Source organism: Aethalodelphis obliquidens, unplaced genomic scaffold (assembly GCF_003676395.1).
Source record: "Aethalodelphis obliquidens isolate GAN/ISIS:26980383/991018 unplaced genomic scaffold, ASM367639v1 scaffold61, whole genome shotgun sequence".
Taxonomy (NCBI): domain Eukaryota; kingdom Metazoa; phylum Chordata; class Mammalia; order Artiodactyla; family Delphinidae; genus Aethalodelphis; species Aethalodelphis obliquidens.
Genome location: NW_020838005.1, coordinates 7,177,135 through 7,192,575, shown reverse-complemented (window position 1 = coordinate 7,192,575; position 15,441 = coordinate 7,177,135). Strand labels below are relative to the sequence as shown.

The 15,441-nt window shown below is 56.5% G+C and overlaps 1 protein-coding gene across 1 annotated transcript in view; it reads left to right on the top strand.

The window, feature by feature from the left end:
* Nucleotides 1-3,255: 3,255 nt before the first annotated feature.
* FAM167A (family with sequence similarity 167 member A) overlaps nt 3,256-15,441 on the top strand; it is a 32,760-nt gene continuing 20,574 nt past the window's right edge. The window contains exons 1-2 of the mRNA XM_027087877.1: nt 3,256-3,497; nt 9,262-9,361. The gene's annotated coding sequence lies outside the window, so the exon portion shown is untranslated. The remainder of the gene's footprint in view (nt 3,498-9,261; nt 9,362-15,441) is intronic.

Here is a 15,441-nt window from a genome sequence, read left to right as displayed (position 1 = left end):
ACATGAGGTCATCCCCGGCCACTGCACGTGGATCGAGCGCATTGTGGTTACTGAGGCCGCCCTGCCCATTGCTTGGAGGGACTACAGGGTCAGTGCGCTGCAGAACACAGTGCTCTAGATTCGGGGTCAGACCAGCTGGGTGACTTTGAGTAAGCCCCCTAACCTCTCCAAGTTTGGTGTCCTCACAGGTAAGGTAGGGAGAATAGTTCTTGAGTGCCCTATTTCACAGGACTTCTGTAGGATCAAAAGATGCCTCACTCATCTTGCCTCTTGAAAACTAACTTGGATCCCTAGGATTGATCCAAAAGGCACCTTTAGAGTCAGTGTGCTGTCACCATGTCCAGACGTACTCTCCCAGGCTTGGCCCAATGTTCCCTGATCCAAAGGGCCACCGGAGGGGAAGAGCTCCCAGGTGGCCCGGCTGCTCTGGGCTCCAGCCCAACCTCACAGCACCTCATATAAAAGACAGCTCCATTCAGAGCAGGAGACATCAGGTATGTACCCCAAACACGGGGCCATCTTCTCTTTGTCATAGTGTCTCTTGACATTGCTAATTACAAAAACTATTCGCTGCAGAAAATGTAAAAAATTAATGCCAGTCTGTAGAAGAAATGTAAAGTCCTCTGTTATCGCACCATCGAGAGAAAAACCACAGCTAATATTTGCATATACCCTGCCAATCTTTTTTCTACACATATAAGAGAATTAGATATTATTAGAATTAAAGCTTTCATCATGTCTTGTTTACTTTGACATTGGATGTTCCAGTCTTATTTATTTAGCATGAGATCATTAGCATTTTCCTACGTCATCAAATTTGTTTTGAGAATGTTATTTGGATGGCTACATGCTATCCTGTGCCAGAGCACGAACTATAACTCAGTTGACCCCGTCCTGTGGTTAGGCGGTAGACGCGAGACTGTTCCAGCAGAGGTCGGGCTCTACTTCCTCTTTTTCCCCCGTCTCTGCCTTGCTGACTCTCCTGGATGAGGATCCAGGCCTGTATGTACCAGGCAGAATGGGAAGCAGGGGGCAGAGACCCTGCCTGCCCTGGACAGGCTGCCTGTCTGTGTGAAGACAGAAGACAATGTACTCACAAGAAGCAGGAGCTCCATGTCGAACGAGGGGCTGGGAGGGTGAAGATGGGAGACAGCATTTCCAGATGGGGTGAGACGGCTCCACTAAGGAGAGCATTTGCCACATGCTGGGGCCGGAATACGCTGGTGAGCAGTGGTGCAAACGCTGAGTATTCAGCCAGGGACAGCCAGCCCAGGAGGATGCCGAGTTCCTGAGCGGGACCACGCCTTCTGCCTGCAGACATGATTCCTGCCCCTCAAAGCCTACAGCCTCGGAGGGAGACAGATACTAATCAAATAGCCTCACAAATAAAGATAAAATGACAACTGGCCCAGGAAGGAGAGGATCACCTAGGTTCCCTCAGGAGGCAGAAGTGCGGCCCGCCCCCTGCCGGAGGAGCAGGTGTGAAGAGCAACGGTCTGGAGAGCAGAGCGTCAAGCTAGGCCAGGCCCAAGAGGTAGGCAGAGCCAGGCCACACGGGCCCGGTGGCCATGCTGTTTTTTGTTTTTTGTGGTACGCGGGCCTCTCACTGCTGTGGCCTCTCCCGTTGCGGAGCACAGGCTCCGGATGCGCAGGCTCAGCGGCCATGGCTCCCGGGCCTAGCCGCTCCGCGGCATGTGGGATCTTCCCGGACCGGGGCACGAACCCGTGTCCCCTGCATCGGCAGGCGGACTCTCAACCACTGCGCCACCAGGGAAGCCCCATGCTGGGTTTTGACCCTGGAAGGGATGGGAGCTGTTGGGGGTCTGTAAACAGAGAGAAGCCAGGATCGGCTTTCCGTTCTGCGTCTGCTCCGGCTATGGAGGAAAAGCTGGCTCAGGGGAAGAGGTCGGGGGCCAGGAGCGGGTGCAGGGCCGTGAGCAAGGGGCTGGTGCTGGAGCTGGGGCGAGCTGACGTGAGCCAGGGCAGTGGCACAGGGGACGGGAGGAAGTGGAAGAATTGGATCCGTATTTAGGAGCTAGAGTCAAGAGGTTGGGTCAATGCTGTGACTCCCCAGAAAGCCCCTGTTCGGGCACACTTGCTGCTTTAGCCCCACCAGCCCGTTCGCATGAAGAGGTGCCGCCATTAGTGGGATGTCTCCTTAGACAAAGTCCTTAGCGGATGTCCTGGAGAAGAGGGAAGGAAGGAAGTGGGACCGGGCCCAGATGGGGACTTGCAGTGAAGGACAAGGGGACAGCACAAGTGTCTCAGGCACAGTGGGGGCCGAGTCCCACAGAAAACAAGGCCAGCCACCTTGGGTCAAGTCACTTTGCAGTGTGTACACCTACCCTGGAAATAACGACAAGTGCCCTGCACCCCCAGTGCTGTTGTGAGCATGGCAGATGAGATAACTTTGAAGGACCCTGCAAACCCCAAGAGTCTGGGAAAAGAACTTGGCCATGTCTAGGCTGCCGCAAGAGTAAGGCAAACTTCCAGTAGTCAGCCCTGGGGGACAGAGGTCCCAGGAGGAAGCAGAACACCCCCTCACCCCCTCCCTCCCCTACCCCCATCTGAACTGGAGTCCCCTGTCTGCCGTCAGAACTGATCCCAAAGGCCAAGCTGTGGTTAGTGGAGGAAACACATGGTCTGGGGCAGGCCCCCCTGGGCTACTCCCGTCTGATCTGGGAGACAGATCTGGAAGAACGTCTGTTTCTACTTCTCCTCTCTGAGCCTCAGTTTCCTCATCTGTAAGCTGGGGATGCCCACATCTGCCCCACCGAGTGGCTGTGACAGTGTTGTGACACGTGCTAGGCACTCAGTATGGGCCTTGCTGCTGGCAGCTGGAACTCAAGCCGCTGGTGGGTGGAGCGTAGGCTCTCAGCCTGCCGATACCGCTGGAAGGGGGTTCTCCTGCCCCTCCACGCAGGCAAACTGCTGACAGTGGCGAAGCCACGTGGCCACGCTTGGAGGAAAACTGCCTTGGTTTCGGTTTTCTGTGTTTTCGTTTTGTTTTGTTTTTTTGTTTTTTTAAAGCCTATTTGGGTTTGGTTTCGTCTAGGGTTTGGCCATCGCGTGTGCTTTGCTTCTACTTGCGGCAGGGCAGCTGCTCGGTTCGGGTCCTGGCCGGGAACGAGCCGCTGGTAGGGCTTTAGGACCCGGCGCGCGCCTTCTGGCCTGGCGCCTCCCCGTCCCCGGAGCCGCGGGCGGAGAGACTTGAATGAGAGGCTGGAGGGGATCGCGACTGAAAGGCTCGCGGTGGAATAGCTCCGCCGTCGCCAGGCAACCGCCCTGACGCAACGCAAAAAAAAAAAAAGAAAAAAAATCCCTTAAAAAAAGAATAGTGCTGAGAATTCCCAGGAGCGAGAGAGAAAGGGAGGCAGAAGCCGGCTCAGCCTCGAAGCGGGGGCCTTGGGCTACGGACGAGCGGGGAGCCCGCGTCGAAAGGAGGAGGCGGGGACCTCGGTGACACCCCTGGAATGGGCCTCGGAGCGCCCCGGAAGGTGGGTTTGCAGCAGGGCGGGGACGCTCCCAGGTCTGGGGGCCGGACTGGGGATGATGTGTGTGGCCGGCGGCACTGCCAGGGGAGTGCACTTGCCAGTCGGGGCGCCGCAGGTCCTCAGAGCTGGTAGTGGCGGGGAGCAGCCCAGTCCGGGGCTGGGGGAGCACGGACCCCAATGCGCCCTGGAGCGGGCACCGCCCCCCCCCCACCAGCCCGCAGATGAGGTCCTGCCTCACCCGCTCCTGGGGGCTCGCTCCCCTCAGGGGGAGCGGGACAGCTCGGCTGGACTCCATCTCCCATATTCCTGGCTGGCCCCTTCCAGGAATAAGATCTGGGTGGAGATGTGAGGTTTGAGGTCTGAAAGGGAGGAGCCCCACTCAGTCTCTCCGGGTCTACTCCCAGACCGCTGGTCACCTCCAAGCCCACCTGGTCCCCTCTGCCTACTTCAGGCTCAGCGATGTGGTTATTCCTGCCCCCAAGGATGCAATCCCTAACTCAGGAGAAGTGACCCAGGGCACTTGGGCCCGAGGGTGCTCTGAAAGGCTGAGGCCAGTGCGATCAGAGGGAGCTGTACAGCCAGAAGGGCCCCTGGGAATGAGAGGGTCAGCCCTGCGGCTGGGCACCCAGGTCACTGGGAGAAGGCAGGAAGGTCTGTGGCCCGAGGCCAGGGGCCAGGTGTCTCTGTGCACCAAGTCGGGTTGTCTGTTCTGCTTTTTTAAAAATCCCTTATTGCTGTTTTTCATTCCCTGCCCCTCTGGAGAAGATCTGGAATGTGAGTTGCTTCCAGGTCGGTGGATCACGGCCGCTGTCTTAAACCCGCAGGCACGTTCTCCCAGATTAAGTTTCCACCAGCTCCCAGCGGTTCCTGGTGAATCCCAGGTGGAATGAGCCCAGGTGCCACCAATAGGGCAATCCCCAAAGTGCCCGAGGGAGGCGTGGCTCTAAAGCAGCTTCCTTTCCGATGCCCCAGAGACAGTCTTGCTGATGGAGAGTGGAGAGCTGGGCAACGTCCAGGGAGAGCAGAGGTGGCCTGACCCCATCTGCAGGGTGGGAGCTTCTGCTAGCGGAGTTTTAAGGGGCCTGGCAGAGCAGCTACAAGCTGTACTGAGTGCATAAGGATGACGGCTCTTCTTTCCTAAGTGCACTTGCCAGCCGGGCACTGCTTGAGAACCCTTCACACCTGCTGGGCGTTTGACCCTCACAATCACCCTTCGAGGGAACATTATACCCCCATTTTGCCAATGGGTCTCCGAGAGATTCGGTAACTTGGTGCGGCTCGTGGGGCTGGTGAAAAGAGCAGAGAGGTTCAGCTAACGTGCTGACTCCTAAGACAGTGCTCTCAAAGGAAGGCTGCTTTTGGACATCTGATCAGAGAGGCCAGAGAGGGGGAAGAAACCAGTCAGACCCAGACCAAAAGAGAGCTGCGGGGCGGGGCTTGTCCTGTGACCTGGGAACATCCCTGGCACCTCAAGGGCCCTGTGGAGCCAGGAAAGCAGCCAGGCTCTGCATTCGACCTGGCTGGCTTCAACCTGCTCCCCTGAAGCCGGGAGAGAGAAGGGTCCTCCCTCACCCCCCTTTTCCTCTTTGCCCCCTTGAAGACCCCCAACTTCTCATGCACTCGCTCCTGTCTTGTCCTCCCAGTTACATGCATGGATTTCCACTAAATTAACAGTCCCACCTCCGTGTCTACCCGCTTGGTCTCCTTCCAATATGGACTCTGGCCGGGAAGTAAATTAAGGCAGTGCCTAACTATTGCTGAGAGACTTCCACCGGAGCCCCAGGCCGACGAGGAAGAAACTGCTTGTCGGGCTGTTCACTCACACAAGCAGGCGGCTTTCTTTAGGTAAATTTTGCCCATGGATAACTCCCTCAGCCCTACAGGAGTGTCTGGAATTCCCAGCACCCTCTGGGAGCTGTGCTCTCCCCAGCAATCGCTCTTTGCCTGCCTGGGGCATAGAGCTATTTGCAAAGGTGGAAGATGAATGATAATGGAAACAGCTTGCTCCCTGGTTTGTAGACTAGGCGGGACAGAGTTCTCACTCACAAATCGGAGACCCTCTAGGATTAACCAGGATGGCTCTTAATATGCGCATGTACCCTGGGATTTGGACTGGGACGAGGAGAAAGGAAGGAAAGGCAAATTCTGAAGAAGACCTTGAAGCGGCGAGCATGGGCTAAATGGAGGGCAGTGGGCATGCGGACCCGGAAGGATCTGGAGGTGGGCAAGGGGTTTAGAAGGAGCTTTGCCATCAGCCTGTAGAGTTTGAGCCGCCACAGGGGGTCAAGTTGCCGACAAGAGTTAGGAAGACTGCAAATGTCAGTTTCTACGTGGCTAGGACAGCTGCCCCGGTGCATGAAAGCCCGGTGCTTCCACACTCTGCCCCCCAGCCCCTCCACGCTTGTCTCTGGAGAGGTGTGGGAGCGGAAGGAGACAAGACAACAGAGAAATGGAGAGGAGAAGTTACAAGTGTGCGCTGCCTCACTCCTGGCTCCTTTCTTCCTGAATGGTACCTGACGGTCCCCCCCGGCCCCCCCAGCTATGCTCGCCCATGAAAAACTTCTTAAGGGAGGGAATGCAGAGCACAGCAGCTGGTCTCCCTGTGGGCACACCCATCCAGGAAGGTAGGGGGGCAGTGAGCTCCCCAGCATCAGGGGTCGCTTCACTCCTGGCCCCTGCCCAGCAGCCTTTGCAGAGCCCTGGGGAGGGGTGGGGTTCAGCTTCTCCCGGGGCACAGACTGAGCTCCCGCTTCTTCAGGGCCATCTCTCCAGTGTGGCCAGAAATTCCCCTCAGGTAACCTGATCCAGATGTGGGAGCTGGTCATGGGTTCCCAGAGACTCTGTCATAGGACTCGTCCCTTGGGACCTGGAAGGCCCAGCCCAGAGCCGATTTCCAGGTACATAATGGGCCCCGACGGTGACCTCCACGGAGGCCACAGCTCAGGGCCCACTGAAGGCTGAGCTGTGTTTCCTCATTGCAGGAAGCCAGCAGGGCCTGAGTGTGAGGCAGGTACTTCAGCCCCAGAAGGCCAGCTGAGGCGGTCCAGGGTGATGATTATGCAGGAAGGTTCTAAATCAGGATCCTTGAGCGGGAGGCCACTTCGTGCCCTGGTCGCCCCTGTCCATCATCAAGTCAAAGTGACACTACCTCCCTCGTCCTGGGAGCATTTCCATGCGCCTCACCCTGGGGCACCGCCTTACTGTACACTGTCCTACTAGCTTGGTCCAAATTCTCAGGTTCTGTTGTGTTGTTGTTTGTTTACTTGTTTGATGGCAGACACCGACAGCTTTGAGGAAGGTGAGAGCAAACCTCCCTATCAGGCCGGATGGAAATAAGCCTCAGACTGGATTCTGCCACACACCTAGACATTTTTTGAACACTGTTTATTTGCCAACGGGTCCAGCAGAGTTCAGACGGCCTGCTCTGTGGGCTCAGTGAGGTCACAGCCATCTGTCTCTCTAGGAGCCCCGACCATACCTCCCCCTGAGGTCTCACCAGATGCTTTCACTCTGCTCCTTCAAGAGTCAAGAGTGTCTCAAAATTCGTTTGGTCCGCATGTCTTGAATACCTCTGTTTTCACCTAGGAGAATGCGCTTCTAACGTTTACCCTGCGAGTTCTCAAATGTCTCGTGCTGAGCGGTAAGAAAGACAGCCAGTCGCTTCCCAGAGCCCCCTCTGCAGAGGGGGGACCCTACACCAGGCTGCCAATGCCAGCCGGGGTTGGGGTGTCCCTCGTTGAATGCGGCTGGTTGCAGCTGGCCCGGTGATACCACACAGAACATCTCATGGCTGTGAAGGGTTTTAAGATCAATCATGGACATCCCACCAAGGAAGCAGGACAATGGCCCTGTCCTCAAGGAGGTGCAGTGTCTGATCAGAGCTGCCGACGAGAAAAGACCACTCGTGCAGCCCAGAGTCCTGGGCAGGCAACAGCGTGATGTCCTGTGCGTTCTGGAGTGCACAGAAACGTGTGGGCTAACGTTAGTGGTTCTGCAGCCAGGAGAGGTCCAGCCAAGCACTGTTGTGGGCGGGAGGTGACCGTCCTGTTAGAGGCATAACTAAGAATTCACATACACTCTATCTCATCGGATCCTTCCAAGGCTTTGCAGTTGATTCCACTATGATCCCAAGGTCATAGAATTAGTAAGTGTCCGGGCTGGGCTATCAACCCACGTCCACCAACACGCAGCCCTGTCCCATCCCTATAACCTGCTGCATCTCTCTGTCCGGCTCCCGATTCCTGCCCTCTGTGAAGTGTGAACTCAGGCAGCTCAGCAGCCCAGCTACGTTCAGCTCAACTGACCTGAGAAGGGAACAGGGGCACACGCCCTACTTTCTGTTCTCCCTGGGCCCCGGAGGGGGCGCAGGGCTGCACTTTGGATGAGCTGCAGACAGCTGGAACGGCCCCTCACTCCCACATCCTTACGACGGGCCCTGCCCAAACACATGGCAACTCTGAGGGCCCTCCAACCCCCTGAGAGGTCAGCACGCCCAAACAGACTGTGCAGGTGAGGTGCCCTACATAAGCGAGTGAAACTTCTTAGCAAGTCCTTGCCAAACCGCTGGGCTCTGGGACTTTCGATGCAGAGTAAAACAGAAAGCCAGTCGTCCCAACACTCTCCCATTTGAGCCGGCTGGTTGCTTCTGCACATTTGAAGCTGGAGCCCGTTATTCTGTGGACTCGGACAGTCCTAACTCTGCCTTGGATGGGGGCTGAGACAAATGCCAATTAGGAGACACTTTGGTGGGGCGGACGTACCCCACGGGGGAGGATGTATAGCCCCAGCGTCTTTAGCTGTGAAATGGTGCCTGAGTTTCGCTCAGCTGTGAAATGTTCCCTGTTCTTCGAGCCAGAGCACCCGCCCAAACTGCCTTCTACTTTGATCTCTGCAAATTGCCTTAAAGGCCACTCTGTGTCTGCTTTCTCTCCCCTAATCCCCGTTGCCATGGCCTTTGGCCAGAAGAGTCCTGCGGTCACGTGCAGCAGTTGGCTGGGCGGCGACAGGCTGCCTCACCCCTCCTGAGCATCTCTGCCTCGTCAGGGTTCTCACGGAGGAGAATCTGCGCTTCGGACTCTGCATTTCCCATGGCTAATCCCCCCACTCCCCCCGTGGGACCCTCCGATTCTCAGGCACCTTTCTCCTGGCCTGTCGGGGTGGAGCAGCCCTTTCCCAGGGCCTCGCGGCCTTGGAAGGGACACGGCGGCGACGCCGGGTGACCCGGCAGGCCTCCCACTCCTTTCAGCGAGGCAGTAAATTAGATCTGTGGCTCCTGGGAGCCAAGGCCTCTTCCCGACCCACAGGGACGCACAACTCTTTCTTGGCGGTTTTCTCAGCCACCTCTTTCACTGGGCAGAAACGATAGGGAAGTTCCGCCTATCCCCAGCCTCGCGGCAGGAGGCCTGTGTGCTGTTCTCCGCGGCAGGGGGCAGGGCCCATCAATTATTCAGCGTGGACCGAGCACTTTATGCAGAGGCCTTAACAAGTATTTTTATAGACTCTGTCTCACGAGGTCCCAGAGAGACAGAGCAAGGTTTCTAGACAATGGAAGCTGCACTTGGAGTCCAAAGACGCGGGTCTGAGCCCAGCCAGCTCCCTGAACAGAGCTGTGTGACCCCAGGCAAGGCTTGAAACGTCTCTGGTTTGTGATTTCTCTGGGGTCTAACTCTCAGGAAGGCCGCTCCAGCCCAGGCCATCGAAAGTGGGGAAAACGTTTGTAGGCTGCAGTGTGATTTCCTAATGTTTGTGATTGCGCCTGTGATTCCAGGTGTGGACGCGGGAGCTCTGAGTGAGAAGCTGAGCCGTGGCCATTAGCACAGGACGTTGCAAACCGAACTTCACTGGGAGGAACGCCTGAGAGAACACTGGTGAGTGGGTCCCTGTGCCCCCTGCCGGTGCGATTTCATGACGAGGTGACAACCCCACCGGGTGCCGTGGTCTAGGCTCTGTGCTTATTGGTGAGGAAGGAAGTGTCAAGGCCGTTCCACCCAAACCATGCATTTGGCAGGGGAGAAGCAGAGCCCTGAGGGGAAGTGAGTGGCCGCAGGCACTCGGGCTAGGGGTGGGCATGGGGTCCCTGGAGCTGACGCCCCGGTCAGGGACTCCTGTTTCCCACCCGGGTTGGGCCTGTCCAAAACGGTGGCCGCATTCCCCTTCCCTAGCAGCGGTGCTGGGACTCCTGGAGCAGGCAGTGAGGGAGTGAGGATTGCAGCCCACCGGGCCTCTCACCCCCGGTATAGAGGACTGTAGAATAAGGTGGTGTTTGAATTAGGCTCAGAGACTCATCAAATTCAAACCTGAGGCTACGCGGAAAGGCCAAAACATCAAGTTGAGACCAGTCTCCCAAACCCACCCCGGCCCCCCAACTCAGACTCGCTAGAAACATTCTGACCTTGAAGCTGCAGGAGGTCTTCTACTGGGCAGGAAACCATCTGGAGGTGTGAATTTGTTCACTAGCTCACAGCACTGCCGTCCTCAGCATTTATTGAACGTCTGCTGTTTGCAGAGCCCTGTGCTGAGGACACAAAAGAGAAAGGAATGCCCCTCCCATCGAGGAGCTAGACAGTGGTCAGGGAGCCAGACACTCCCACGGTTCAAGGTCATACAGGCCAGGGTGCCGTGCGTGTGACACAGGCCAGTGCCGGAAGCAGTCAGAGAATGGCCTGGAAGGTGGGGTATCCTGGAGCGTTTTGGCCAGCCCTCAGCTGAGCTTCAGAGCAGAGCTGTAGACCCAATGAGAAGGGAGTTCCCTGAAGGGCCTGCGATGGGCAAAGGGATAAAACCGACTGCCCAGAAAGTCCTCCTTCTTTCATTCATCCAATCACTCATCCAACAGGTTTATTGAGCACCTACTATGTGCCAGGCACTGTTCTGAGTGCTAGGATCACAGCAGTGAACACGAGAAAGTCCCTGCCCTCAGGGGACTTACATTCACCGTGCAACATCCTAGTTCTGTGAGTGAGGAGAGCTATGAAGAAAAAGGAAGCAGGGACATCTCAGTGGGCTGGTCAGAGCTGGTCTCTGTGGAGGTGACGTGTGAACGGGTGCGTGAGATCAGGGGGAAGTCAGTTGATGGCGCAAGGCATGAGGGCAGGAGCACAGCCTCAGGCTCTTAGAGGAAATGGCTGGAGTCTCACAATGGTTTGTGGCAGGAGGAGTGATCCAGGCAGCAAACGGGTGGCTTCCAGGAAGTGGAAAGCGGAGGGCTCTCCTGGTGGCAGCTCGCAGCCCCTGTGGGCGTGCCTTCCCCTGAGGGGTACATCACCGGTGCATGGGAAGAACCCAGGTACCACTCCACTTCCCTCACTAGCATCCCAGAGCACACACGCAACAATAAAGCACCCCCCAACACACACCCCCCCACACACACCCCGTCCCAGCTCAGTTTGCCTCCGCCATGCACGCACAGTTTGTACCCGGGGTCCTGTCTCTGCATCTTGTCTTCCCCCCCATCTCTGGCACTCCCAACACCAGCTCTGACCAAGACCTGGAATAAAGATGAGCTGGGAAAGATGATCTGTGAAGGGCCAGACCAGCGGGTGTCCCCTCCTGCTTCGGTCACCATGGCAACCTCAGAGGAGGCGAGAAAACACGTTCTCTGGCAGCTCCTGGAAGCACCCTGGTGACCGTGGGCCACAGGACTGTGTCCCCAGCCTCTCAACCCTGGTCGTTAGGGCTCCCTGAGTCTACAAAGCACAGACGGGATTTCACAGCCTCCATCGGCCACCGGAGGTCAGTCCTGAGGCCCAGCCCTGTGCGCTCAGTTTAAGATCAACATCAGGGTTTTATGATTAAACCTAAAAAAGCCTGCCTCGTCCCAGCTGCACTTCCTTGTCCCAGACCTACTGACCTGTCACCCACCTGGAAAGAAAAGGGACTTGCTGCTTTAGGAAAGGAAAGAAAAAGGTTCAGGTGTGAGCCATGGCCTGAGCCACGCTGAACGCTTATAAAACGCAGTGCAGATGCTGGAGCCCTTTCCCCCGACTCTGTCCTCAGCCCGGCGGTGGCTGACAGGGTGGACGCTGCAACACCTCGTTTCAAAAGAGGGGCCGGCTGAGACCCAGACAGGCGAGGCGAGGTGACTCCCCAAGTCTCAGAGCTCCCGCTGGAGAGGGGCTCCGGTCCCAGAGGACAGACCCGCAGCCCGGGAAGCAGGGGTCCCCTTTGTCCTCAGCCCTGGCAGCCCCGACCCGCTCTCAGGTCACGGCCTGTGGGTAGAAGGTGGGGATGTGTGGCCCTGCTGAGAGCTGGCAGGCAGGCCTGGCCCGGCTCAAGCCAGAGTGGGTGCCGTCCCTGCCTTCCTGCAGCCCCTGCTCCCAAGACGCTGGGCGGCCCCTGAGCCCTGGGCCCGAGTCCGTCCAATGAGCGTTTTAGGCCTGGTGACACATGTAACACGCCCACAGGGTGGCTCTCTTTGGGGGACTGATGGGTTGGGCTCATCAGTCAGGGGCCTGAGGCCCACAGAGGTAGAAGGTGGATAAGCAGAGGCAGCAGCAAGCAGAGCCAGCGGCCCTGCCCTCACACCCCCGCCCCCGTGAGCGGGCCCCGCTGCTGGGTCTGTGTCCTGCGGGGACACTTCTGCAGTGAAGAATCGGCTACACGGTGGCTGAGGCCCTCACGGGATCTGAATTTCCTCAGCAAGGCAGGTCTGGCAGGGATGGGGTGTCTTAAGGGTCCGTTCCTGCCTTTACCAACCCCGCCCACAACCCCTGTGTGTTACCCACCGCTCTGCTGCTGGGGGCCAGGGCCGGCCTGCACGCGTGTGCAAGAGCGTCTGCGCTGCGTGTATCACCAAACCTAAACCCAGAGTGTGTCAGCTTATGCACGAGGACCCACGGGCGGCACTTCTGCTGGAAGGAGCAGCATACGTGTCAGTTTATCCCTGTGGAAAACTGTTACTACATCCTCATCAAGCACTGCCTGTAGTAGATCGTAAATTAAGAAACATATGAGGGGCTTCCCCGGTGGTCCAGTGGTAAAGAATCCGCCTTCCAATGCAGGGGACGCGGGTTCCATCTCTGGTCCGGCAACTGAGATCCCACCTGCCGTGGGGCAACTAAGCCCACGCGCCACAACTACTGACCCCACGCGCCACAACTAGGGAGAGAAAACCCCCATGCCACAACTAGAGAGAAGCCCACGCGCCGCAACGAAAATCACGCGTGCTGCAATTAAGACCCAATTCAGCCAAAACTAAATAAATAAAAAATTTTTTTTAAAAAAAGACAAGAAACATATCAACTATGAATGCGGATGGACTCTTGGTAAAAGCTTCTTTGAGTCCACAATGGTCATCCGCTCTCTGGTTCTCAGCTGGAGGTGGCACCCTCTAAGGGACATGTGGAAATGGCGGGGGGAGCCTCTCTTGGTATTCAGGTTGTTTTATGACACTGCTTAGCTGTCAGTCATATGCTTTGCCTCCCCCTCATTTCAGTCAGCGCTCCCGGTCATAAGCAACAGAAAGCAGTGTTATTGTAAGGTGTACACAGAATTGGCAGGAGGTAGAGACCCAAGAGAGAAAACAGGCAGAATCGGGGCAGCTCAGAAAACCGAGAGGCGAGAGGGCCCATAGTGATCTGTCTGAGACCCACTCATCGGGGCACTAGGTTTTTATTCACACAAACACCCCCTCCCGGAACACTTCTGACACCAGATGTGTGAGTTTCCCACCCCAAACAACCCTCCAGTTCTCTGCAGACACCAACTGGGTGTTCTACGATTTAACTCAATTTTGACACTATCCACCTAAGGGTAGCATCAGACCCCACAAGTTAAGGGCTCAGTCCCACAAGACTGTCCCCCACTTCACACACCAATTGCAAGTCCCAGGTTGTCACCTGAACTTCTGACCAACTGGCTGTAAACCAGGAATTGCCCACAACCCCTTCCTCAGATTCAGTCATCTGCTTAAATAGCTCACAAAACTCAGGGAAGAATTTAGTACTTGTATTTACCATCCAAGTGAAGAGGTCCATAGGGGGAGGGGTGCAGAGCTCCCATGCCCCCTCCAGGCGTGCCATCCCCCCAGTACCTCGGCGTGCTCACCAACCTGGGAGCTCTCAGAACCCCTTCAGTTGGGGTTTTATGGAGGCCTCATTGCATAGGCATGATTGATTAAATCATTGGTGGTTGGTGATGAGGTCAACCTCCAGCCCCTCTCTCCTCCCCAGAGGTCAGGGATGGGGCTGAAAGTTCCAACCCTCTCATGGCTGGTTGGTTCCCCTGGCAACCAGCCCCCATCCTGAGTGGTTTCCAACAGTCACCTCATTAACATAAACTCAGGTGTAGTAGAAGGCGGCTTCTTGTTAATAACAGATGACCCTCTTTGCACCTGAATGCCCTGGAGCTGTTTCAAGAAGTGGGAACAAAACTGAGATACTCTAACAAAAAATACTCTTATTGCTTTCATCATGTAGAAAATTACAAGAGTTTTAAGAGCTCTGTGTCAGGAACCAGGGATGGAGACCAAACACACATTTCTTATTATATTACATTACCCTCCCACAGTCCTTCAGTAAGGATGGTTTGGCTAAGATGACGCCACATCCCCTGCACTTGACATCTTCCTCCAAGGTTCAACGTCCCTCCGTCCTGGCCTCACATGCCCCAGACTCAGAATCCTGGACCTGAGCAACTGATTGGCCAAGCTCAAGCCTCATGCTCAACTGTCAACATCCACTGAGTCATTTTATGTCCTTTGTCCAACACACGCTTATGTTGGTTCCAAGTGTCAGGAACCCGCTTCAAAGTAGGAGGATATATCAAGGCTCTATAATCAAGGTCAGGTGGAACTGCTTCCCACAGGGCCCACTTGAGGGCCTCAAGCTACCTCATCTGCTTGGCTTCACTTGCTAGGCAGACCCTCTCCCTGTGGTGAGCAGTGGGGCCACGGCCGGCTTCTGGGTGGTTCTGACACAGCCACCCAGGGGGGCTCTGACGGCCCAGTTTGAGTCATGTGGCCACCCTGAGGCGAGAGCTGTGACTTTCTTCCAGGAAACAGAAATGCTCTTTCCAGGGGAGGGAGGGGACACTGGGCAGAAGTCCCCTCACCTCACAATGCTGGGCCTGACAGCCTGTATCCAGGCGCCCGAGGTCAGGGCAGGTCTTGCGAGGACAGGTGGGGGAGCCCAGATCCCCTCTGCTTCTCTGAGCCCATCCAGACGCGGGGGGAGAGGTGTCCGTGCTCTTTGCTTGTTCATTCACGAACATTTAAAGAGAGCAGCTTGGCCCTAAGGGCTGGGGGTTCCAGGGTGCAGAGCCTGGTCCTTGCCCTTCTGAAGCTCAGAGTCCGACAGAGGAGACCATGAGAAAGTTCCTGGTAGAAATGCTGTGGCCCGAGAGGGCCGCTGAGCCCAGCGTTATGAGCCAGCCTGGAGCCGGACTGCAGGGTTCCGAATCCCACCTTGTCACTTAGTTCTGTGACCCCGGGCGAGCTACTCAACCTCTCTGTGCCTCAGTCTGCTCATCTGGGTCATGGAGACAAGAATAATATTGCCTCATGGGGGTATTGTGAGGATTAAATGTGTCCGTGCACATTAGCTCTTAGAACAATGCCTGGAATGACCTGCTCTGAGTAAGCGTCAGCTAATGTTGGGATGACATAATTGTTTGCCCGATGTGGTCTCGTTGTATCCCCGGGGGCACACACAGCTTGGGCAAGTCAAGAAAAACTTGAAGGGGAAAATCCCTGAGAACTGAGGCAGAGAAGGGAGGGAAGGGCATTCTAGGCCGAGGGGACAGCTTGTGCAAAGTCACGGGGGCCATGGCAGGGCCTGGTACTCGGTGTTGGAAGGATTGTGTATCATGGAGAAGAAATGAGAACCCCGTAGTGGAAGGAGCAGGCCTGAGCCTGGGGATCCACACAGGGAGAGAGTGGCTTGGAGTTTCTTAGGAAAACGTAGGGCAAGAGGGAGGGAGGGAGTGTCCCTTGAGAGAGGGACGGAGAGAC